Here is a 24531-nt window from a genome sequence, read left to right on the forward strand (position 1 = left end):
GATTTGTCAGATACAGATCAACAAAGACAATAATTCCATCGAACAAACACATGTTTCAAGACTACCATCAAAACAATATAAAGTTGAAAAGTTCAATAATATAAGATTACTAATGTAATCATAGAGTAGTTTTTGAATAGTGTTGCTTACTATCATTTCCACTGTAAATCTTAATTTTATATGGAAAGCAGATAGTCATTTAATAGCATCTATTTTATCAACTTTAAATGCTTCAACAACAAATAAACAGTACACATTTTATTTGACAAACATTTTCAACATCTTTTATTTCCCCATTATTATCTCTTTTCTAAAAAAATCGTCTTTTTGGATATATGTTTCATCCAAAAGAAAACTATTTTCAAATTCCGCTTAGTGCAGATACAGGCAACTCTAAAATAAATAAAATAAAATATCAAGTAAAGTATCTAATTCCGTTTCATGTGATGTGGTCATACTTAAGTTCATTTTATAAACTGTTCAAAAGGTCTATCGGAATAAATCAGGCCGTCAATGATATCACGCTATAAATTACGACATCTGACAATAATTTATAATTTTTATAAGCTCTATCCTTTGCACATAATTCACTATCCTCTTGATTTGTTTCCCTTCCATATTTTCCACCTGCTTTAAGTTTATTTTTCCCCAAGCTGTTTCTTTGTTTTTTTTTTCATTTATATTGCTATGTTAAATTCCTTTTTTTATTCTTTAATTTCTATATAAACTGAATTATTTATATATGGTTATATCAGTAATCATTAGTTGTGTCTTCCATCAATCTCATTTCTCTTTCCAGTTGTAATTTGTTCATGTCTGTGTTATTTAAAAGCCAGAAATAAAAAGCAAAATTATTCATAAATATTTAAATACCTTTAGTTGAAAAAAGTCTATAAGTTATGATGTTATACTGAATGGTTTAAAACGAGACATACACGAACAACAATATCACTTAATTGCAAGAAATTTTGGAATTGGGGACAATAAGTTCTATTTGTAGGAAGATTATTGTAACAAAGTTAAACCACTAGACTGAAAACATCCAAAATAAATCTTGGCTGGAAAAGATGATAAAAAAAGCCTTGCTTAACAGATGAAAGGTAAAGCTTAAGCAAAAGTTAAATTATTTGCCAGATATGTGTTTAAATTTATTTTCTGAAAAAACACTTGATAATTCTTCATATTAATGCAACGTGTTTCTTATATTACAAATACATGAGAAATGCAACCTAAATTGATTGTATGCTCTGAAAGAGAAAGTATACATGAGCAAACAATTCATATCACATAACCAACCACATTATCACAGAATCAACCACACTAACACATAACCAACCACAATATCACATAACCAACCACACTATCACATAAACATAGCAACTATGATAAAAGTGTTGTCTTTGATACTCCACCACCAGTTATTCAACCTGCTCTTGAATCTCCATCTATTTCACTTTTATCAACTACACATTGTTTTCCTTCCCTAGAAGACTCTTTGCTGATTTGGTCAAAAAGCCATGCAAACCTGAGTTAGAAAAACAAGTAGTAGTGGCAATGCTGGTGGCCTGATAATCTAGGTATTTAAGACGGCTGGTCAAATGTTTCTTTTCTAACTGGTTTTGTGTTACTTGTTTCAGCATTAGTGAATTTTGCATTCTTTTAAATGAAAGATATAAGCAGAGCATGGAATGGAAAATGGTAAGCTAGCTTTTTTCTCTACATAATTTGTATTCAAAATAGTCTTCCTTTTGGTCCTTACAGTTTCTAGTCTTTCTGTCATCAGCCTTTATAGTACCGTTCTTTGTTACTTTATTATTGTTGACAGGATTTATCCCCAGCGTAAGACAGTCAGTTGATTGATGTAGATTTGGTTGTAAACGACTATGCTAGAACCATGTACCTCCTTATCAAAAGATGACATAACCACCAACATCATGTCTAATTTTATTTTTGAATATGTATGATTTATTTCTCAGACTTAATCTTCTGTATCAAGAGCCCATCAACATTAGCAATCTAACATAATTTTTAGCACTGCCTGATACTGACGAAACAGTGTCACTGTGTGAAAGAAGTTTTGGTTTGCACCTGTGCACCTAAAATATAGATTGCATGATACACTATCATTTACATACTTTCATTATTCAGTTTATTGTTATCATGTAGAAAGATGCATGTCCAACCTGTAGATTATTTTATGTATGCTATATAATCCATTTTATCACCTGAAAATGTTCGCCACTGCACAACATTACCTACTCCATAAATATACTTACGTTCGCACGCAGCTAAAACGAAAGCAGGTTTAGAATCCCAACGTCCTTGGTGTACAGTTTTGTATTCTTCTGTCCCATCATTGATCAAGTATTTGTTCTTGTTTGGTTCCTTGAGGTATCACCCGTCATGATGTTGCTGAAATGTTAATTCTTGCAAATCAAATGAAATTATTGCAAGCCTGTTCTATTGTTGTTATTGTTGTTTTAATATAATTTCAATGCATGGCCATAAGGTAAAGATATATTACATGTAGACATCATTTTTGGCTTTAAAAATCAACCTGGCATTTGTATCACAGATTTGAATAGTTTTTATCTATTAAACGCATTAAGGAAATCCCACAATCACATGGTGCCACCCACACTGTGCAGTTTAACATATCTCGGCTACTTTTTATGCCACGGATGTGAACTGTAAGTTTTGATAGAATCATGAATGTATACAAAGTATATAAAGGTTTGTTTGCAGAAAATCTAGTTTTAGTATAATAATATTTACCTCTTTAATTTATTTTCATATGTCAACTTTGCTAATTTAAGTTAATACTTTGAATACGTCAAACGGAGTTGCATTTTAATGGTAATGTGTTTTACAGGTTATATTATCACTCTGAAGTCCATTATGCAGAATGAAGAACTTGATACGCTAAACAATGTTCACCTATTCAGGATAGAATTTCCAGGTGGAAGTCCAAAATTTTTTTAATTTAAAACTACGTTTATCCACATTCAAATGTAAATTTTCTGTTCATTTATCTATCTTTCCTATTTATTTTCTGATTCGTAATACCAGCTTTTTTCCTGTTTATATAAGCTTTGTATCTCTGTTAGTTTGTATTTAGTTATCCATTTACTCATTCAGGTGTTCTATGTTGCAACATTTCATCATTATTGTTTGTCATTCATCCATGGTAGTGCAGTGACTAGAGGAGGTCTGCTAGGACAAAGATGTTTGCTGAATACACTTCTCATGCTAGTATTACAACAGCAATCTTCTCTAAATATGATCGTGCTATTTGTTTGCATAAATTGATTTCAAGTACTACTAGATGTATGTGAAAACTGCATCTTTGAGTACTGAATATAGACATACCGAAAAAGGTTTGATGGCTCTTCTTTGATCCATATTGTGTAAGAATTATTCCCAATTAAGCGGGTTCTGGTAATCCTTTGTAATTATAACATTTATCCATGCAGTGAAATTAGTCATGGTAATATAGATCCAGGACAAAGTACATCGCTGACTGACTAATTATGCGAATACGATCATTCCTTGTTTATTTGTAATGTTTGCTCTGTCTTTGTGGTCAGTACAAATTTGCAGGTTATACATGTCTTAGTTCCTTCCTTTTCTCCTTTTTTAAAGCTCCGTGTTGACCGCATTTGTAACATTATAAGACTCGTTGTCTTGTAAAAGCTCAGAGTTATCATTCCCTTTATACTTCTATATATTTAGTATGTTTGTACTTCTTGCAAACGCAAATAGCTGTCATTCCCCTTGATACTGCTATTTATTATTGTCTTTGCATTGTCTTGCAAAGATACAGAGTTGTCATTTGCTGTATACTGCTATCCATAAAATGTGCCTGCTTTGTCTAGACTGGAGAGAATGTTGTCAGGTTTGAACTCTTGTCCTGAAAGGATAACCGGGTATGCCTTTCATGCATAATAAAAAATAATGCTGTTTTCACCCGGTTTCCAACTGCTGAAAGATTCATCATATCCTCTCCATTTAGCGAGTACATCATGTTTTACTTTTGATTGGTATGTTCTTTAAAAAGCATTTGATTTGTATAAGCATAGTTTTGTTTGTGATACACAAATGACTATTGATAGCAAAAAACAATTCAATTTATAAATTACTGGATCACATAAAACAGCATGCCTAACTTTGAATATTTACGACATGATTTTTGGAAGGCAGCCCATTTCAAATATTTTGTACTTTGATATTCCGTTTCATCAATTGTACATTTCTAAGCGTTTTAACTGCATCGGTTGTCGGATTACTGAATAGATTGATCCACGATGTTTTCTACCTTGATTGCAACACCTGGAGTCATCTATTTATGTGTCACTAGTGTTTTTAAATCTTTAATTTATCTTTGAAAACAGATAAACCAAATTATTTGGTTTCATTTTAGCCGAAATGCTTCTGTGTTCTAATCTTTAAAATTCTATTCAAATCTTCCATTTTTTGTGTAAAATGCATTACTCGCAAAATATTCTGTATTTGTAGGCGTTTTCTTGCAGCATCTTGTATATATCTCTCTTTAACATTTCTACTTTCTCATATTTTGACAATACATCATTGTAAAATTCATGTATGTCATTCGTTGTATTTTTAATATGTTTGCATGTATCAATGTCTTTTTTTCACTTGTCAAGCACGTACGTAACATTGACTCTTCTGTAGAAAAACCGTTTTCTAGCTTGCTTGTGTAGCATAGGTAGATTGTCCAGTTAACCAATCTGTAAGTTAAGCTTCTATTGTCTTCTTTATTTGGATCAGTTTGATTTGTTCACATAATTGATCCACATTTTTTAAGCTACTGTATATTTAGAATGGTACAACATACATCTTCGTCTTGCTCTGCAAAGACAACTTTGGGCAAATCTGCACTGTCTCAGACGTCGGCCGTTTAGAAAGCAAACGAACATTCAGAGAAAACGTTGTGATTGATAAATATATTCAAGAACTGTCAACAGGCAAACTGACCCTTTAAACCAGGTACTTTCCTTTTGAACAATTTAGACAGCTTATTGATTTTTTCAAACGTATGAATGAATTTAGATTTATTTTATGTTACTGATGATACGATTGAATGAGTTTAGACGTATGTTGTATGTTACCGATCCATGGTTTAATGAGTTTACATCTGTGTTATATGTTACCATTCATATGGTTGAATGAGTTTAGATTTTGTATATGTTATCGTTCCAGTGGTGGAATGAGATTGATTTATTTTACATGTTACCGTTCCTATGGTTGAATGTGTGTATATTGTTCCTATGGTTGAAGGAGTGTGGATTTGCATCATGAGTCGCCGTTCCTTTGGTTGAAAACGTATAGATTTGCGTCTCAACTCGCCGTTCCAATGATTAAAGGAGTGTAGATTTGTGTCATGAGTCGCCGTTCCTATGGTTGAATAAAAAACAAAAACAGCTATTAGATGTCATTATTTGCAGTTTCAAATGGATTTTAGTTTCTCCTGTTTTTGTTGAATAGATGTAGACCTTGACCTTTTCGTAAAGTTTAAGATATTTTAATGAATTGCAGTTTCTTCGTATATTCTGTTTCTGTTCAATCCTTGTAAACCTTTCGTAGACTTTTTCACCGTGTAAAGCTGTATTGTAAATGTAGCCTAATACAGATTTGTATATTTAGCCCAGTCAAATATATAATTTACTCGTTCTTTCTAATGCACTATTTTGAACATCATGAATCAGGATGACGTTGCATATCTCAAAGTCGTGTTCATGAATGATATGTGTACGTCTTCATCTATTTTGAGACATTTCATGATATCTCTTATCTCGATGTCATGACCATTGAATACAGCATGTAAATTTTCATTGCTGTTGAATCATTGCATAATATCTCCTAATTCGATGTTATAATCATTGACTATAAAGATTTTTAATTTTTTATTGTTAGCTTGTTATACAACTGACTTTATCCACTTTTAAACTCATCCAAGCTTGTAAAAATGTATGATTTTTTTCTCTTGATACCGATATATTTGCTTTCTTGTTCAACTCATGAAATATTTCTATCATTTTTGTGGAGAAGAAAAAGTCACATTAATTTTGTAATGTGCTGGATACAGCGTGTCCACCTTTAATTGAAACAATGTCAAAGAAGAATTTTATGATACACACTTGAATACAAAGCAAACCATTTGTGTAAACATTATCTGTAGATAAGAACGTTATAGGAATAAGAATTAATTTTGCATTATATACGATATTATACTTTAAGACAAGGGTTATAACAAAAACAAATGTATGCAAGGCAAGTTTAGACAGCTTGTCTGTAGATGTTGCCTTACAGGTATGATGTAACAAATTCACATAAGCGTAATACATGTATTTATTGCTAAGTCAAATTTATGTGTGGAGTATTTGCTGATTAACCTAGTAATCTGCCAGAAGCTTATTCAAGTGTCCAGTTAGTACAAAATGACCGAGTAAACAGACGTACTTTAAACTAGTAATAAACTTTCAGGAAGATGAAAGTTTTCATAACAGCAAATTACAAATATGGTTTACTTGACTTAAATTAAATATCATATAATTGTACATCTGATCCGTGTATGGATATAAAGGGGAGAGTATGAGGATTAAATATTAACATAAAAACTGCTCTCTTCGATTGCCCCACTTGTCAATATTTCGATACAATTAAAAGTGTAGCATCTTGAGAAGGCAACATACAAATTAGGAAATTTGAACTGACTAAATAGTAAAGTAAATGTAAAGGTGTAAAATGATAGAGTTTTGCTGTTTATTTTTTAGGTTCGGACGCTGACGAATCTTGTATTATTGTGATTCAACAAAATTATATTGATACATCAGTACGACACATGACTTCTCAGGCACATTATCAGCTTCAGCGTTAAAAATTAAATTTAAATACCACTAAAGTATATTGATAAATGTATTCATTAGGACTTGTGTTATAAATTTTATGATTATTTGAGATTTAATTCGTAATTCTGTTAGATGTTTTTGCACTATCATTTGTATTCTAGGGAAATAAATTATTTGTTGAATGTTACAAAACTTGTTGGTTTTCGCTCTTTTCTATTACATAGTTTAAGGGCATATAGTAATACTAACTGGTACAGATGTATGCGTCAAGTATCTGAGGAAAAGACAAACACATTCGAAGGATGACATGTTTATTGGAAAAACATATGGTTTTGAACAGATGCAACCAAAATGAGAAAGGACATATATTTTCATTAGTGCTTTGGGGCCCCGAGTGGCCGAGTGGTCTAAAGCGCTCACCGTTCCGGATCACTGCCATCTCACCTCTGTCTGCGTGGGTTCGAGTCCAGGACACGGCTAGCGTGGGTACGTGGGAAAGCCTGCCAGTAGCTTCTCGTGGGTCGGTGGTTCTTCCCTGGGTTTTCCAGGGTTCTTCCTTCACCATTTATACTGGCCGCCATGTATAGCCTATCTTGTGCTGAAAAATGGCGTTAAACCCTAGAACAACAAAAAAAATCATTAGTGCTTTGTTAGCATTGAGAGACTTAAGATTTCGACTCCAGAAAATTAAAGCTTAGCTCTGCGCACTTTATTTTCAACATATCCACTGACGATTATCGATGTTCAAGATGTCATTAATCATTTTAAATTGAAAGATTATTTACTCTTCACGTGTATTGATAATGTGTGATACTTTTGAAGAGGTTAGAAATCTAATTACACTGTATTTTGTTAGCCTAAGATGTCTTATTAAAGATGGTTTCTGTTCAACCCAATCTGTTAACGTGTTAGGATGATTTAAACTGAAACAGTATCAGTAGACGACTTATCATTATAAATATATAATGATGCATATGCTGATGATGAAGATGAGATAAATGAGTATGATAAAACATCGCCCAAGTCATTCACAATGTATCAAAATGTTTGCTGTATAAAAAAGAACTGGGCCATGTGTCAATATTTGCAGGCTAGAACACTTCACAGGGGCATGAAATGAAGAAATCTAAAGGGACTGAACTTGAGAAAAATCCATAGAGTTGTATTATTTTAAACGAAGCAGTGGTAAAAGCATATTTATATGTAGATCATTACAACTTTAAGAACATGGATCAATAATGAGTCTGAAAATGATTTATGTAAACAATTAAATTGGGATATGTTTGGCAAGAGATTGGAAAAGGAAGGAAACATACAACAGGTAAAATATGTAAAATCAATGGAAATATTGAACATTATTCAAGTTAGCAAAACACAAAACCACAAATCTATACAGGTTATTTGGTGTTAGAGCTTGTTCGAATTATTTACTATGAAAAGCCCCAAACTAAATAAGACGAAAGATAAAACTGGTGTTACAGATACGGATTATTTGTGCATAAGGGTTGAGATAAGCAACGTTATGAGGATATCAAACACAAAACACAGAATGACAACACAAGTGATTTCAAAAACGACATCATTTTAAACATTCCGCAAATCAACAAAAATTATGTTTCAGCAAGGAACTCTCATTCTATCAGGGAAATTAGAAGGTATAAGGCAATAGTTGTTCAGTTTTCTTTATGTTCAAATCAGATCGTAAAGATACAAAAGTTTCAGTGGCATAAAACGGTTTGTTGCCAAATTTGTTAAAGTACATATATATGTCGATTACTTATTCCGTCTATACAACAATTGCCAACAAACGACTTTCTTCAGGTCGTTAATTAATAACATGTACACAACCAGAGTAAACTATAAAGTCATGCTATGACAACAAACGATCACTGACTAAAAACTTTAACAAATTGAATGTATTTGAACAACTCATTTTAAACAAAGATAATATTTAAAGTCATTCCAATAAAACTACACCATGTTCCTGATGCATCTATTGTGAAGATGTGATGAAATGGTCTCATTCAAATTAGAAATGTAAACGTATGTAAAGGTTTCGCATTATAATTGGTGTTATATACATTTTTCTTCGGAACTTACTAAGGAGAGGAACATAACGACGAAATTTGCAAACGTACATATGTATTTGGAAACAATGTTTTTAAACTCATTAGCAAATACCGTATATCCAGTCCATTATGAAACTTTATGCAAAGAATAATGTACCAGTAATAAGTAAAAACAGGTTGCATGTTGTGTGAAAACACGAACTGCAAAACATTAAAGCATGACCAATTGGAAAAAGAAGGACCTTTGACTTGTCCGAACCAATCAGTGACTCGCTAATAAGTTCAGATTAGTTGCCCGTTAAAAGTGCTGCAAAGTTAGTGCAATATTTACTTAATCTAGTTAAATAACTAAATTTCGGACGCAGTTCTTGACTGTACAAGCAATGCTTTGTTTCCAATTACTCACTGTTTAATAATAATAATAATAATAATAATAATAATAATAATAATAATAATAATATTATTATTATTATTATTATTATTATTATTATTATTATTATTATTATTATTATTAATTGTTATTAGTATTCTATTCTTCCTGATTGAGGATGGGGAAAATGCTCTGTTGTTGCGTATGCCAACAATGCCCTGCTAAAACATACACAGTTTTTTTGTTTTGCCAATGTGAACAGTTTTAGTTTAAAGGTTAGTCGCTATTTGAAAAAATGTGCATTATGACATGATCAATTAGCATTGCATTATACTTTCAAGAGATTAATAGCTGACTAGCTAATGACTTATATTAATATAATATGCAATTAGTAACAGGCGCACGTATGAAACGTGACAAAGACGTTTTTAATTTGAATGGTGACTGCGCTAGATCTACTCACGATTATACTACTGTTATATGATGTAGTATAAATTTTGGAGCCAACCTCCCTTAGACTGATAAATCTGTATAGTCCTTAATTGTTGTTATACAAGTCCAGATTGGAAATACTGAATAAAATTTAAACTGTTATGTGAATATGAATATGAACTCATGAACGAAGTCCTATAAATCCAAACCATACACTTTACAGTGACTTGTTGTCTTGATACGACAGCAGTACACAAATGAACAAACTCAGAATGAATTTGAGAGGTAGATAGTATCGTGATTACTTCCAAATTTGTCAACATCTTCATTGTTTTCGTCATTGGCGACATCACCTTTATAAACTAAATAAATACATAACACAATCAACAATTCCTACTACTACTGATGCCATGTCGGTCGCAAGTTGGCGTTGGACAAACCGGCACGCGGGATATCGTCGCCCACTTAAAAAGAAAATACCGCAAAACTCGGCGAAATGGAGAAACCCAGCCCGTATCGCGAGTCCTTTACGACGGCCCTTACTACTGCTACTCCTACCATTTGTCCCGCTGCTGTGGAGATGGTTGGTGACATTGACTATCACAACGATGTTTGTGAAAACGACGACGCAGACGGTGATGATGATGATAAACATAAGTGATGTATGTGATCATCGAGTACGGTAATTTTGTTTCTTCTCGGTATTACATTTTAGTACAAAATCACGTATGGAAGAAAAAAACAAACACAGGAGGAATAGTTTGAAAAGTAAATTTAAAACAAGAATACAAGTCAACAAATCGTGTCACGGCATGATTATTGTGTTATATTTGTGCTTAAAGTATTCTTCAATATGTTGATAAAATACAAAGATAGTGTTGAAATCGCTTAATACAAATTAGTCCATTTCAAACAAGGATGGTGGCAATACTGAGATAGTATAGCAAGTGTATAAATTGCGGGTGATGAGGGTGTGCGTTAACAAACTAGATTTCTATATTTGGGTGTCATCAGCGTACAATTGGTGAGACACTGAATGATGATCTATGACACCTGAGAGCGACTGAGTGTACAGAATGAAGAGAACGGGTCCAAGAACAGACCCCTGTGGAACACCACAACATAGATCAACTGGGCTGGAGTGTATTCCATTTGCAGATACAATTTGTGTCTTGTCGACCAAGTAGGACTTGAACCACAGTAAGGCTGTATCATGAATGCCACTTGGTTCAAATGCTGCTAATGGTTGCCGCTCAAATTCTGTATCTCATCAGTATGGTGACGATGAGTAAATTGAAATTGTGGTGTCAAGCTTGTCTCAGTTGGTTTGTACTTTGTCACGGAAGAAATTTGCAAACATGTCCTGAAGGTCGACTGGAGAGAAGGTAGTTGGAAGTGATGTAGATTTGTTTCTTGACATTAGCTTGTTAGTAATCTTGAAGAGCTTTTTGCAGCTGGAACTTTCAAAATTCTTAGTAGTGTAGTCGGCTGATTTCGCTGCATGGACTATATCTGTGACATTCTTTTTAGCGACTTCATAGATTTGCTTTTGAATAGTGAGTCTGGTGGAAAGCAAGAGCCTCTCAGCTTTGTCAACTCAAGGCATCAACATGCAAGAATGTGTCAACTCTTTCCAAAGAGAAGAAAAACGGTGACTAGGTTCGGTTGTAGACTGGAAACACTTCTGCAAACCCCGATCGAAGCAGGCCACATCAGAAGTTTGGTTTTCACTGAGGAATGACCTCCTGAAGTGCCACACAATCCATAAGTTCGACACCATCTCTGACTACGATGAGATATTAGGATGGTCGAAAAGCGGTTGTACTTGCCTAAGGATGCTGGACAAATTCCAACTAAAAAAGTATACCACCAGCCCATTGTAGACGGCGAACACGAAATACACGAACCAGAGATAGAGAGAGAGAGAGAAACTCGAGGATCCAACTAATAGAAGAGAGATTGGGATCTTAAATCAAAGCTCTTACTAAACAGCTGCACGAACAATCGCTGCTCCTCGGAGAGCTGACGGAAATTAACAGAGGGCATAGTAATGACAACAAACAGGGCCAAAACGATAACAATAAACAAGGCCATTACAGTAATTGTAGGCGGTACAGCTACAAAGGAAATAGGGGAAATGGAAATCGTGGTAACAACAACAAATGGCATGGTTATGGTAGAAGAACGCCTCATTTAAAAGGAGTAACCACGTCTTTATACGGCCATACTGGGGCAGGTACCAATCCTCGGGGCCAGAATACGTTATTTCAGCTTTTTGTTGGTTCTTGCAACACTAGTATTGTTTATTTAAACAATGTTTCGGTCACGGACCCTATTGACAGTCTGCATCTAATAGATTTTATTTGTATCTTAGTGATAAGCCAGTGCTTCACTCTCTTGAGTCACTGGGTCTCAAAGCAATTATTGCAGATGGTTTTCTTTTTACTTACCAAGGATACATGAAGCATCCAATTTTAATGGCGGTTTTGTGTGATTTTGAATTTAGTGTCCCTGGTTTAGTGCTTCCGGATACCGAGTCTAACTGTACCTGTACTGTAGTTATAGGAACAGATGTCATTCGTTTGTGTAGGGATTACATGCTTGATAATCGTCATACAGATAGAATTCCAGATGCATGGAATATCGCTATGGATAGCATTGAGTGTAAGTCATATAAAGTCAAATCTACCAAACTATTACTATCAACGGCATTGCCAACAATGTTGATGCTCATATAACAGAAGTGACTACAGAGAACTTAGGAAACTCTGAACATTTTACAGTTTGTCCAAGAGTGATCACGGTCAATTAACAGGGTTCGCATTCCAAAGTTCAAGTCAAACTTAATATGTTTATGCCCTTTACCTTGCTTGCGATCCAGCCCTCATGAAATCGGTTCAGTACCAAACCGAGTGTAGAAAACGTTACCCGTTCAGAGACGAGCTCTGAATTTCTGAGTTCTGATTCAGACACCGACAGGTATGTTATACATCACCGACGATACGGTTGGGCCGGTGAGGAGATTGTTCGACTCAGTGTACACCCCTGATAGCACATCTTGATCATTTATTAACCTCCATATTAGCCAGCCTCTTGAAAGCATAACCTTTGAAAAAGGTGGGTCTAGGCAATATGAAATTAGTTTAAATGAATCAACAATTCATTGTTCTACCCTGTCACTTGCCACGCATGAGTACACTCAGCTCGGGTACCCAAAGGTATCAACTGAAGGTCAGTTCGAAACCCGACCGTATTTGAGACCCAGAGCGTCAGTCCGTGAGATTAGTCCAGAGCCCACCAGCACCACAGGTGACGCTGGAAGACTCAGGTCAGCAACCGGTAAGGAGTTCTTCCAGAGACAGAAAACCACAAGACATCTAGGCCAGCGGGTGTATTTGCAGACGATTTACTACGTGTGAGTTACAGAGATCTATCCGTATCTTTCGGGTGTTCTCATTGTTTTTATTTAGTTGGTAGGAGTGATTCCGAATATCCCATTTATTGTCAATCTAACACAAAAATATAAATATAAGGAGAAAATTAATTAATTGTAGTTTCAATGTCAGTGGTTGTATGTATTTAATTTTTTGCAGGGCAATTTAACTTATTAAGCTCTGTAGTTCCGATTCCTTTTTACTTGTCCAGCATGTTATGATCTAATATTACTGCGAAATGATGGATAAATGTGAAGGTAGTGGTCATCGGGTGGGTTCGAATCCCAATGGGGATACCCTACTGGGTCAGTCGTCATAGTACCACCACAATAGAAAATGAAAGGGAATACGTAGTAATTGAAAACCGTTTTTGTATGGTTTTTATTTTAAAGCAAACGAGAATGAACTTTCAGATATATTTTTAATGGGTGCTTTTAAATCTTGATATCATATGTGAATAGTTGTCTTTTATTAATGTTTTTATTTATTTCTGAAGACAGGATGTATATTACTGATTGGTTATTTGTACCTGTAAATTTCTTTCTTTGTTTTTTTCGCTGCAGGCACATATTCGTTAAATGTCATGAAACATTTACAATTAGGGAGGGAGTATATAAGCTAGGTGTGTGTTTGTCATGAGTGAGCGCGTGAGTGATCGATCAGTGCACGACGCGCATGAAGGGGATAAAAACATTAAGCGACTGGCAACTAATAAAGGCCCTAGGTGCTCGTCGTATCGTCTCTGGACGAACGTCACCTTATTCACTTTGTCTACACCTATGGTGGCAAATATAGTTCGCAAGAATTGTAGAATCGGAATGTTTAGGGTACTCATGTCTGGCAATTTGTCATTTATATGTTATTGTTTTGCTATCTATTGATATAGCGGCGTGCGGGTTAGGCATCTGCATCGTATTTATTCTGTTTTGTTTTAGTATCATAATTTAAGTATTTGTTATATTTCGTTATAGGTTTTTTGCTTTTTTCATCTTCCTTTGTCTCGTATCGTTGAGGCTAAATAAACTCCTCGACCCGAGAGTGTTGTGATCGCCTCTTTTTATTCACTTTCGCAATCTCATGATCAAACATACTGAAGGATAAGTAATTTACCAGAATGTTATTCTCGGAGAATATTCTTAAATGTAAATCTTTCTTGAATATTGTTAGTCATGTCAGTTACATGTGATACATAATTTGAGTTTGTCCTGAAGTCCAATTGCTTCGTCGATTGGAATATTTCTTGGTCTCACTGTTCTAAATGCGGATTATTTTCCTTGCCTGCGTCATCATAAGTGATACATTTTCTTCTGATTCTTTCTCATTTGCCATCTATTTACAGCCTTTTTCTAATGCATTTTATTTACCAATATTATTTTTTCTTTCTTTCCATGTACATGATATAAAATATGCTGCTTCCTTTCTTGATAGTAGCTTACCTACGTTTTATTTCAAAATACTAAGTTATGTTCTCCCATGGCTGCAGAAGCAATACGTGCATGCGGTGAGAAAACCGGTCACCTTTAGCTTTAGAGTGCATCATAACCAGGGAACCTATTCAGACTCATGAAACAATTATAGCGCAGCACAACGCTTTCTTTTTGAGGAAACTGTCCATTTTATAAGACCAGTCTTCAGTTGTAGAGGTATGTAAACTATTGCATAGAACTCATTTTCTTTATCTGTGTTACATGATATAGCTGATTCGTATATTGGATATTCAAGTATTTATTCTGAATTGTATGCATAGATTAATTCATTTAGTGCTTTGTTATTATATATAATATATTTTTTTTCAAGTTTTCAATTTTATAAATTAACAGGCACATTTAATTTATTTATACAATGCAGATATCAAAGAAGAGAACATGTTCGAGTTCTTATAATTATTTGAGATTATTCTTTTCGGATACATATTCATGCACAAATATGATTATTATAATGATAATTTTGTACAAGAGTTGATTTTAGATGTAGCAACTGACTTCTCAAGCGAACACGTGTATCAACTTCAATATTATGTCGTCAGTATCTGCTGGTCGATAACACAATGGTACGGGAAAATTTGAACATTTTTCTATATGTAACACAGCTAATCGTTGTTGATGTGTATCACGAACTTATCTTTCTGCTTGCAACTATCAAATCATCTGGACGTCATAAATTCCACAAATTGTTAATAGGAGTTTCTGAAATTATTTCACGCATTATTTCACTCTGAATTGTATTTGGTTGTAGTCTAATTGATTTATTAAACTAATTCTGATCAAGTGCTCTATGATTATCATTTATTTCCTCATAATAATCACCACAATTCTTTAACCATTCGTGTGGAGACAATCCAATAAAAGGAGGTGGTTGACAATGATCGCGGAAAAATATTACAGCAGTATTTTTGTCAACAACAGATCAAGAAATATCTTTAGTGTTTCTAGCGGCACTGTACATATTTCATCCCGAATAATAATCCTTGGAATATATCTTTCACCCATTCGTGCAGAAGTCCATGTATCTTCCTTCCATCGAAAACAGCTGTGATAAGTATGATATTTAACCACTCGTTCGTTTCTCTGGCGAGTCTATGTGTAGGTGTTAAAACAACCATATCAACATATTTTGAAGAACTCTGACGAAATAATTCAATCGTACGTGTTGTTTCAACAGAACCACTGTGGCCATTGAGATAAACTGTTTTGTTTCTAACTACAGGATCATATGCAGATGGTGCTAATGACAATTTTGACATTTGATTATTTTTTTAATAAATATTTTGGATTTCAACGTCGACATATTCAGATTAACTTTTTCTTGTTTTATTCTCCATTCGCCACATGATGCATAACCGCCTATATGTAAATGTTCTAACAATCCTGCATGCTTTTTATTGATATAAAATGAATCCGTAATGGCTCTAACCGTGGTATCAGGAACTCTGTTTATCATTGATAATATATGTATCAAAACATACGCGAGTATTGAATATCTTAAATGAGTAAACTGCAGTGACTCACCATCAATATAACTCACAATTGTACCTAATTTAGTTCTGTTAGTCAAGAAAACTGTTTCTTGATTTATAAATATGTTTCTTTTCGTTGTATCAGTAATTCCAAGATCTAGTTCAGCATCATCTCTAGTTATTCTTGTACAAAGTCGTTTATGATCGCATGATCCTCTTGGGTAAATTTACTAATTATTTTTTCTGCCAAGATCTTTTGCGACTTTATTCTCAAAATCGGTTATATCAGGAGTTTCATCATCAGAATATTTATTTTCCAGTGGTAACGAAACTTGTTTCTGCGGACGATATGATATAATTGCTTCACTTACTGTTAACAACAATAGTGATTTTACATCAAACGTAGACCGTAAGAATATTGTTGGTGCCCACACTTTTTCTGAAAAGTGTTTGCCAAACCATACATAACAAATTGGATCAAGAATTTTAGGCAAATTTAAATGACTCGATACAAGCGAATCCAGTTAGATCAAGATCTGATAAATGGTCCGTTTATCGATACTCTCATCATCTCGTGTGTTGGATACCCGAATCGCTCAAAATATTTAAAACACCCTCCCATTCCAAAAAAACTTCCGCGATATCATGCAACCATATCAACCGAGATATCATCTTTATAATCGTATATGGTATTCCATAATGTTCCGTGTCCGTATTCGACACAACTCGGTATTTTATCATCGAGAAAATCAAACCTCGTAGCCTTCAATAAATTTTTCTCTCTCGCAAAACGAGCCGCGATTGACGGAATCGTAAAACAATTACTGAGACACTTTTCATGATCGTTGATAAATTTCAGCGCAAGATGTTTCATTTCTACATGGAGAGATTATGTTCCATAAATATCACCATTAGATTGAACAAACTGATCAAGCTTATTTTCTTCAATGCAGGTCCTTCCATCAGGTTTTATTAATTCGCAGTGATTTTCTTCAAAACTCTGAAATAACCATACTAATACAGGATCACTTTTACTTATTTCGTTAATAAACATAAAGATATGTACTTGGTAAAATGTAATGGTTCGATCTCGTGGAAATATTATTAAAGCAGATGCCCACGCATGCTCATTACGATCAATACTATTTAACTGAGCTCCTTTTGATTTATATTTCAATTCGTACGAAAGCTCTCTTTTTGTGTTTTAATGTTATTGAGAATTTGAATTTCTTTCCTATTGCAGCAAAATCATTTATTGTAGCTCCTTTACCTATGACTGATTCAGTCCATTTGTTTATTTTTTTCACGTCGTAGATATCTTAGTTTATTTCCACATTTTGCGTTTGTAAAATGTTATTTTACTCGTTCGGGTACACAATTTATTTTCAAAAATGTCACTGATTTTAGATCATGAACGCTGGGTTTATCATTAAGCGGATATATTGCATAAATAACTGCGGTCACAGGGCACGCTCTTTCATAATACGGTTTGTCAATACCAATCAACATTACTGGCTTGGAATTTTTATTTAACAGTATCTCCAATGCCGTGGTGTAGTCGAACAGTGTTACGTTTGTCACTGATAGGTCACGTATCTTCTGCTTCCTTAATTCTACTCTGACAAAATACGTTAGATTGTCTAGATAACTAATAATTGTTGCCGCTCGTTAGTCGTTCATTGTAGCATCGATGACTTCGTTATTGTTAATATTTTTAAATGTTGACCACACATCATATGCGCCATCTTTTCTAAATACTTTCTTGGCAAATACTTTTAATCACAGATTCCATCAGATCAACAAGAGCTCGCATCCGCAAGTCAGGGATCCTTCTATCAAGATCGAATTAAGATTTAGAATGCTAGATTGTAGATAGTCTCTCAAATTCTTCCGTATTATAATTAAAGAAAGCATATATAATAATAATAATAATAATAATAATAATAATAATATTTGTTTTCTAATTATCTGTCTGTAGTAGGACTTTGACAATTACGAGTACCATTCACCTTGTCAAATTATAAAATCTGACTGATTTTCATGACTTTAAATACAAATGACTCTATCAAATTTGAGAATCGGTGAAGAAAAAGATTATAATATTTATTCTGATAGTAATATTTATTCTGACAATAATATTTATTTTTATCCTGATAATAATAATTTTTATGTAATTTTCTGCTTTCGATGAGATTTTTATTATTTTAAGTATCGTTCGCCACATAAAATTTTAAAATTTGACTGATGTTCATGATTTTATGTACCATATGCACCATCAAATTTTAAAATCTGATGGGTTTTCAGAATCTGTGTAACCATATACCCCATCAAATTCAATAATCATTGAAGAATAAGATATTCTGATAATAATATTTCTTCAGATTATAATATTTATTCTGATAATACTATTTATTTTGACAATATTTTTATTATGACAATAATATTTATTATGTGTCTTGTTTGTAGTAGAATTTTGACAATTTTTATTACAATAGAGCCCATCAAATTATAAAATCTGACTGATATTCATGATTTTAAGTACTTTTTACCTCAAATCTGAAAAAAGTTAAGTAAAAGAAATTATCTTACATTATATGTATTTGTTCCTTTGCTGATTCATGAATGAGATTGTTATTATGTGGGTTTTTGTTGATTTATTTTCTGTTTTTGATGAGATTTTTTATATATAATTTTTAATATTATCTACATCTACCCCATGAATTTGATTAAATTCTTTGATAATCTGATTTCATGCATGTAATATAACCATCAATGTAATGAAATTGTTTGATAATCCGATAAAATTTGGGTAATATACCTATCAATTTGAAGAAATTGTTCGATAATCTAAAATAATATTAATAGCAATAACATATTAAAATTATTGAACATAAAATGTTAATCAAATTGACTAATACTCTGAAAAATTATGGGTAATGATCATTAAAAACTAAATTCTGTTATACTATATTTATTTGATTTTTGACAAGATCAAGGATGAAATTATTATTATGTAATTTGTTACGTTTTTCTGTTTTCGATGAGATTTTTATTTTTTGAGTATTGTTTTACCCCATCAATTATACAATATAACTAAATTTTGTTATTTTGAGTAGCATATACCTAAATCTGAGTGAGAATCAGTAAACCCAAATTTGTTTAATATATTTTATTTCTCTTGATTATGATCCAGGACTAAAAATTAATCACGAACGTGAAGATCTATGATCTTACATACAGATTTATATTCAGAGGCTGACTTCGTCAATCAAGTAGCTGTCTGGATTGACCTGTAGGCTTGAAATGTATCCTTGATAATAGCGGATTATGACATCGCAAATAGACCGTATTAACAGGTTCTTGTACATTCAAATATCTGACCGCTCCGGTGGCCTATTGGTTAAAGCGTCCGCCTTGGGAGGTCGTGGGTTTTATCCCCGGCCGAGTCATACCAAAGACTTATAAAAAAGTGGTACTAACATCAGCCTCGCTTGGCGCTCAGCATTAAGAGGTTAGTGTTAGGACCGATTGGCCTGGTGTCAGGATAATGTGTCTGGGTTGGACATTATGCTACATGTCTGCGGAATCATGTCCCAGTGCTAGACATCACTATAAACTGCCACACTGCAGACATCATAGCGATATGACTGAAAACTTGTTAAAGCTACGTTTAAAATCCAAATCACACACACACACACACACACACACACACACACTCAATATATCCAGGAGGTACTTGAGGTGTAAATGTAAATAAAATATATCCTTGTTGTGTCTGATTGGATTTTTCAAGATCGATTTGATAGCTGCCATTGATTGCATCACATGCAAGATTGACTCTGATTGTTGATGTTATATTAACAATTCCCAGTGAAATAGGACGGCCGCCACCTTATGTGTCTATTTTTCTCCATGGCTCAATTTATTTTGGAAAGTTTTCATTGATGATATTGTTGAGTGATTTTTATAATAAAAAAATTCGTCGGTACTAAATCCTGGTACTACAACATTTGCTAATTATTATTGTGTGATCGCATAGTGTCTAAGTAACAACTCTTTAAATGAGTTTACGTTTCGGTATGGAGGGATTTGATACGTTGCATTATCACCCCGGTCAATCACAAATACAACGATATTTTTATTGATAAACTCTAGGTCTGATGCAACTTTATTTAGATACTGTATTGACTCATTGATCTGTTGCTTTATATCATCGTTGTAATGTTGTGCGATACTGGAAAATACATTTTGTAATTTATTACTTACTTCTTCATGTTCGAACTTAATGACGTCGGAAAATTATCTGAATTTTTTTTCTCGTCGATGAAAAATGTATTCTTCTCATTATTTCTATCAGATATATCGTAATGATATAAAAACCTAGGATACCTTGTGCTATCAAACTTAGTAAGATAATAAAAATATATCTGCTATGTTCCATAGATGAGTTTTCGATACTCTGTAAGTTTTATAAATATTTTCTTATCGGTGATGAAATATCTCGTTTTGGTTCTGGTGGTCCTTGATAAACAGGTGGTATCCCTTGTCATCCTAACACACTTCGGATTGATGACTGATATATATCTACAGCATAATTGAGAGAATTTATTTATATTGCAGCTAATAATGTTGGTGCGTAAACAGTGAGAGCAATTATATATTCTCTTCCTAGATTTAATTCTGCGCTGGAATTCAAGGTTGATTTGTTCAATTTGACATATTTCTTCGTTGCAGAGTCATCGCTTTATTTTGGTTCTCCAAGACCAGTATTTTTTATTATTAGTCATTTTGAGAGAACCAGTCATTGTAAAACCTGCAGTTAATAAATGATCATTGATCTCAGTTCTGATCATGTTGCTGTTGCTGTCTACATATCTTTTTGTTACCACATCTATCATCATCTGATTTTGATTCCTTCACATTAATAATTGTATTTTACTCATATTGAGATCACTATACATAATATCCCCAATTCTTCTGATATTCCCATTATTGTCTCCCATGACTGATATAACTGATTCATCTTATTTTTAAATTTTACCGTTTTTAGTAAACACGTTATCTTCTGTTGCATCTGGAACCCACAGAATAATATCTGCCAATGGTATATTTCTCGTCTTTAATCGTCCTTGTTATCTTGAAATACAATAACTTCATTTTTGTCCACATTTGCAAGACTCAAAAGACCTTGTCAAGGGCTGCATATTAGTTAAATATCCACCAGTCTTACTCAGAGAAGATCTTCCGTAAATATCTGTCATTGTACTTTAAGATTTGTTTAAAATATTAGACCGTCTGCTTTACTGGTTCATGACTTTATGAGGTGGAATTAAGGACTTTGACACAGCACTGAGTACAGCAATTACCTCACGCCCGCATATTGGCAGATATGTTATTGTCTGTGTTGGTAATGTTGAATACTAGACTCGAGTTTCTTTTGTGTTTACATAATTAAAAATTCTTTTGGTGGCGCCAACCCATACGAATCGAACTTAACAATTCGAAGTGGATTAATTGCGTATGCCACCCAATGAGTACTAGACCGGAACTTTTATTGAGATTATTACTGCCTGTTTCAATATTGTCTGGTTGTTTTGGTAATTGATCTCGCATGAAAACACCTCTGAATCTTTTTATATTTAATCTTTAGCAGTCTCAATTAAATCACAATTTGACATAGGAAGAATCAGCGAAGTGTTCCTGGAAGACTCAGACCTGTTCCGTACCAATGAGGTGGTTCCTGGTATATTCGACCCTTTCCCTGTTTTTGTTTAGAAATTGTTATTCCTTTACACTTTACTTTCTTTAATGCCATTCCATCAGCACCAGGTACAGTTGTTTCTGCAACAGCTGGAGCCTCAGCGGCTATTAATGCTGGCATAGCTGTAAGAAGTGGAAATATACCATCTGTTTTAACCACGTCTTTAATGTCATCCGCAGAAAAATCAAATATAACACCTGTATTTGATCGTTTGGCGTTATTTAGGTGCTTGAGTTGATGTCCAGTCAGTGATAGTTTATTTTTGCCACCTCTGATCGCATCTTTTTCAAGTGTTATGTTTGTTCCAGAATTCTTTCTTGATACTTACTGAAGCTTTCTAATCTGGCCAGGAGTCAGACTGACACTAACATGATGCGATATTATAAATGTCATGAGCGATTTAATTACATGCGTTCTATTTAGACATCAATGCCTCTCATTCGTCCACCAACACCTTAAAGCAACATTGTTTTGTCTGAGAGTATAACAGCAATTTTTCAGCGGGCAGTCGAGCTATATGAGCTCGGAAGTGTATATCAATGACTGATTGTGTGAAAATTCCTAATGTTCCAATACAAAATAATAGATATATGTAAACCAGAATCAACATTCTAATCAAGGCCCATAAATGTCACCAACCGATGATAAACACGTGCAACATGATTGTGTTCAAAATTTAGGAAAATTTCTTCAGAAGGTTATTGATGTCCATTTATCCTCCAAGCAACCTCAGAAACTCCAATCCTGAAAATTTACTCTGGCATTTTCCTGAAATGCAATGAATATATGTCGTGGTGCTGACACCCCCTGCTGCGAAGCTATCTGCCATGTGAATAACCCAGCAGCATTACTTTGAATGGTGACTGTGACAATGTTGTTTTACCAACTTGACTCATGAAAGATAACAATCATTGTTCTTCAATGATCGATTGAGTCATTACTGGCATCCACAGTGAGAGTTTAGCTAGTATTCCTTTACCAGCCTGAAATGAGTTGGGTCGCCAGATTGCATCATTGTCGGTGGCTTTTCTTACAAGTACCACGTTGTTCTTAGTGCCAAATACAACATTTCTAAACAATACAAATATATGTGATAGTGGAATCGCACATGTAAATTGTTTTTGCCATTTAACATTTGTCTGCGTGCTATGAATCCTAAGTTGAAATTGTCATTCATTGATGCAAATGCATCCCCAGCTGCATTTAGTCTCAAGTTGCTACTCGGGGGTGATCAGTGGTATCCTTTGCAAACGTCATCGATGGACCAATTGACCTCGAGTAATCATCGTTGTATCTTGCCAGACCCAATATCGTCGTAGCAGTATCAACATGTTCAAGACACTATTCAATATTTTCTCCGCCAATCATGTATATGGCAATGTTAAATAATGCCATAACGCCATTGTTTACAAAACCGGGTCGGTCTAAAAGTCTGTATGCCGTATCATCTGCTTTCAAATCTACATTCTATTTCAATAAATGCTTCAGCAGGTAAAAACTATCTACATGTGTCTTGAACATGTAATTTGATTTGTCCACATGGGACATAAGAATAATACTGATATTCACGCACAGATTCATCTTTGAGAACTTGTGCATCCATGTCAAATGTGGGATCAAATACACGTTTAATTTTTTTATTATGATTGTTATCGCCTAAGTGTAACAAGACTTCCTGCTGTTCAACTTGCCGTTATATTGTTTCTGACATGGGTACACAATCCAACTCTGCTAATATTTAATTAGCAGCTTGATGTATTATTTTACTGACATTTGCAGGCATAACTTCAGTGCTGGGTAATGTTACTGGATGAGGTTTTCTTCGCATTAATCATGCTAGTCTATCATTGATTGCCAAGAATGCTTGAATGCTTTACTAGCAACAGCACCAATACTTTTATCATGAACAATGTCAATAGCTTTCATTGATAATGGTTTTGCAAATGTTATTGCTTTTGGGGCTATCCTTCTAAATTGACCCTGAACATCACCACCGAGTTCATCTCCGTAGGTAACTTTGTATGTTGGTAATCGCGAATGTATCACCCTGACCATTACAGGTCACGATGAGCATTAAGTACGATCACCTTATTTTCTTGTCATTGATCTAATTGTATGCCCTCAGTCACTGTGATAATGATCAACGATTTCATCAATGAGAGACCAATAAATATTAATGTCCATGATACCGTCAGTAAAAAATCATTGATAAATATCAGCTGCTTCATTAACAATTCCTGTAAAATTATTACTGGCTCGTTTTCTGCCAATCAGAAATTCTAATCATTCAACATCAGCATGGACTTTATTGGAACAGGGAGTAATAAGACCACTTCCTTGAGTAACAAGATCACTTCCAGTTGTTTCTTCTGCTTCTTTCTAACTTGGTGAAGAACATAATTTCTTCCATCATCTATGTGTTTCAATTTTCAAATCTTTTTCTTTTCTTTCTCACTCACCCTTCTTAGGTTTCAACTTCGTTTCTATTTTTCTTTGTTTCCTTTCCACTTTTGCTTTTTGAAGTCGCAACTTCATTTCTTCTTTTTTTGGTATCCTTTCCAGAATTGATCTTTTAATACGATCGTCTACTGTCTGGTTAAAAATATTAAAATTAATAACATCTTCCTCAGATCTGATTTG

This window comes from Sinohyriopsis cumingii, chromosome 15 (genome assembly GCF_028554795.1).
Source record: "Sinohyriopsis cumingii isolate HCF-2022 chromosome 15, ASM2855479v2, whole genome shotgun sequence".
NCBI classification, from domain to species: domain Eukaryota; kingdom Metazoa; phylum Mollusca; class Bivalvia; order Unionida; family Unionidae; genus Sinohyriopsis; species Sinohyriopsis cumingii.